Below are 3,924 nucleotides of genomic sequence, written 5' to 3'. Positions count from 1 at the left end.
GGTTAAGGAGCCATGTTGCAGAAAATTCGCTGTCGAACGTCGTTTCGTGAAAAAGATTTTTCGAACCACACATACCCAGGCCTTCCATGTGACGCAAGGAATTGACTGAAATAATTAAATTTCTCAAGCTAAAATACGTGGAAAAATCGTAAACTACAACTTACACACAACCTACAGACATCATAGCTCTCAGATTGTAATTTGAATACACGAGGAAACATAATTCTGTTACGCGACATCTCAAACAAACTCCTTTTCCAGCCTTTCTACAATTAATAGACTGGAGACGGCGTCCACCACTTGCCCAGTGCAGCGCGTAAGTATCTGGGAGTCCACCCAGCGGCGTGCCCGCTTCCTTGAAGCACTTCCAGATTGCGCTCGCCTCCACCGCATCGCTTGAAATCAGGGGTACAATCAGGACTCGATGGCAACAAAAGATCAGTGGGACGCCTAGCATTGGGCGCTGACGGGAAGACTACAAATGAAGCTGAGCAGGGTGATATGGGCTGGACAAGTTTTGAAGCAGGCACGTACCCAGGGAACGGGGGGGGGGGGGGGGCAAGGCCGGCGGAGCCTGGGCCCCCCCGAAACTAAGGGGCATACCCCCCTCCCAGCCCACGCCATCAATCCTAACACACATTCCTAAAGTGCTGCCAAATCAATGTTGAGACTGGACAGCTACTCGGTGGTCAATATTTTGCTGCCTTTTTCACTCCTTCTGGATGACGGTATTTTTCGGCATCTCCTGAGGTGTGAAGGCCAGTTTTCTCATCGACTCGGTGCCCGCGCGATTAACTCGAGAGCGTTCGCCACGAGCGTTTCCCGGTAAACATTACAGTTACATAGGCGTCGCGTCGAGTCAACACGGGCTCACATCGGGCTCCGCAGTTTCGCGAGTTTTCGATGGTGTTTTCAACAGAAAACGCCTCGAAACGCTTTCACCAACTTTCTAAGGTTCTAAGAGCCGTATCGACACTACCTGCGTGGAAATCCGACACCGAGTACCCCAGGAGGATTCTTGGAAGTTTCGTCACCACGGGTGAGCCGCTAACGCTAACCGGCGGCGGCAGCCGCTCGCCTCGCCGAAGGGGATTCCCGCGACGGCACTTGGCCTAACCGTGGTGAACGAAGCGACTACGATCGTCGAACTCCTGCATACAACTTCGGAGGACCCGAAGAAGAACGCATGGACCAGACTACCAAGCCGGTGAGCCAAGCAGCTCTGTACCATAACACCGTGAGAGAAGATGTTTCCTGCCAATGAGTCCGAACACAAAAGCAACGCAAGCGAGAAGTCTTGTAGAGGCGACGCGGTAGTGGCCCCGCAACCACCACAAAGACATCAGCAATAACTCGGAGAGTCGCTAGACCTCCACCGCTTCCTAAAAATGACTACAAAATATTCATTCGTCCAAATCAAGGACTACCATTAAGAAACGTGCTCGCTCATAGACTCGCACGAGCGATCTTCGACGCGTGCAAGAACGAGTTCACGGATGACAAATTTATTCTGAGAACCAACCCGGGATCAACATAGCGATCCTATCGACCCAGTATGAAGAGGTCGCCGGAAAAGCACACACATCCACACCTAAACACTTTGCAGCAGAAGTCACGCAGTGCGTGCATACACCGCCCAAGGACAAGGCACCCTTAGGGGAGTGGTACATGGAATATCCTTGCACGCGACCACCGAAACCCTCACGGCCCATTTCAGAGTAAGAACACAAGGCGTGGAAATCCTTACAGCTATGACGATCGGTGCCACTCAAAGTGCAGCGCTGACCTTTATTGGGCCCCATCTTCCACGATTTGTGTACTACTACGGAGGTGAACTCCGCTGCTACCCATTTAGACCGACGCTCCAAGTCTGCAAGATCTGCAGGGAAAAGGGCCACCGACGTGTGCCCAAACCCGGACAGACCAATCTGCAGACGGTGCGGACTGCTTAATCCAACCGACAGACACAAAGGTGAGCTAAACTAGACGTGATCTACCGCAAAAGGGTATTCCGCAAGGATCAATAATGTCTCCTTTCCACTTCAACATCGGACTTAGAAAAAATGCATTACAACTGGAAAACATCCCAAATCTCGGATGGGCCTTCCATGCCGACATATCACCCTATGGGCAACCAAGGGTTCATACAGCGACAGAGAAAACACATTACTGAAAGCTATCGAACACATCGAGTCATACCTAGCCGCAGGAATGAGATGTGCCCCACACAAGTCGGAGTACCTTCAACTCTGGCCCAAGCAAGTTAAGAAACATCGAGCCCTGCCAATACATCTCGAGGTTGCCGGGCAACCTATAAAGCGCTTCCCGACAACACGCCTACTAGGTATGCACGTCCTTGAGAACGACGGTATAAAGGCCGCCTCAGAGAAAATAAATCACGCTATAAGAAGCATCGCATCACTCATCGCCAGAGTAGCGCGCAGCAAAGATGGTTTCACGAAGGACGTAACCTTAAGACTGGTACAATCCCTCGTCATCAGCCGTATCACGTACGCATTCCCGTGTCAAGTCAAGCGCAAAAGTGAGACCGAGGGCATGGACACTTTTATAAGAACGGCGTACAATACGGCCTTACCGCTACCGTCAAGCACAAGCACAAATAAGTTACTTGCGCTAGGAGTATACAACACCTTTGAGGAGCTAGCAAGCGCCACGTTGATAGCGCAGAGGGAGCGCCTCAACAAGACACAACAGGGAAAGCACCTTCTTGAACGGCTAGGGTACCCGGTGACACCCCTGTACTGCGAAGAAGAAACACAACTCCTGCCTAACCAAATTAGAGAGAACATCGTAGTAGACCCTATCCCCAAGAACATGCCCCCACCCATAATCAAGAGAGGAGAGGAGCGTGTGCCCGCATGTTGCACAAACGCTGTTTCAAAGACCCAAGTACATACTACACGGACATTAGCCCGTATCCCTCGTTGCTCCGTCGCGAGAGGAAATGCACAATCCCCGTCGTCAATCAGGGGAACCTAGTAACATCTGCCTACATCCACACCACATGCAGCGCAGCAGCAGAAGCAGCAGCGATCGCCCTCGCAATGTGCGACGCCGAGAGCAAGCGAAGATCTGCCCGTGCCTTATGGACTCACAAGCGGCGCGTCGTTTATACATGAGTGGAACACTCCCTATACAAGCCATTCGAATCCTGGGCCGCTCACTAGAATGGACCCACGGTATCGTCTGGTGCCCCGGGCACGAAGGCCTGCGGCGCAACGAAGAGGCGGACTGCGCAGCTGGAGGTCTCACTAGCCGAGCGGCAGACCACATCGTTCTTCAGCCCCCGACAGACCGACGAGCGACCCACGAGTTATTAACCACAAGTCAACAAATACTGCAGGACCAACGTCTCGAAAGAACACAATACGCTCCCCCACACAAAGCTCTCAATAAACTCTAGCCTAGGGACTGGCGCAGCCTGCAAACAAGCACATACTCACACTTGTCTCGTCTACAAGCCATCTCCCCAGACAGATATACATCCAGGACATGCCCCTCACAGCGACACTCGCGCACATAACACACGAATGCACCGACCGTCCGATCGATGCATTTCGCCACGAGTCCCAGCACACACACTCACTACGTGGTCTTGGGAGGCGAGACTCTCCGAACTGGGCCTGGGAAGCCAACTGGCGACCCTCGACCAGGCCCAGCGAGCCGCGATCGCCAGTGGAGCCCTGTCATAGGGAACCACCCAGGAATAAACCGCGCAACGATTTCTGTAATAGTAAAGTTTCACCACCACCTACGGTTACATACGCTGCAGTTTCCGGGAAGCGTGAGAATTAAGCAGTCAGGAATCTTTGAATGGTATCGCGTTCCACTTTTAAAGGCGAAGCTTAAGCGTCCTCTAAATTTTCTTACCCGCCGTCGCATCGGCGAGCTCGAGATTGTGGG

This window comes from Dermacentor andersoni, chromosome 4 (assembly GCF_023375885.2).
Source record: "Dermacentor andersoni chromosome 4, qqDerAnde1_hic_scaffold, whole genome shotgun sequence".
Taxonomy (NCBI): Eukaryota; Metazoa; Arthropoda; class Arachnida; order Ixodida; family Ixodidae; genus Dermacentor; species Dermacentor andersoni.
The sequence above is the reverse complement of the archived record's forward strand: the minus strand, read 5'-3'. Positions refer to the sequence as shown.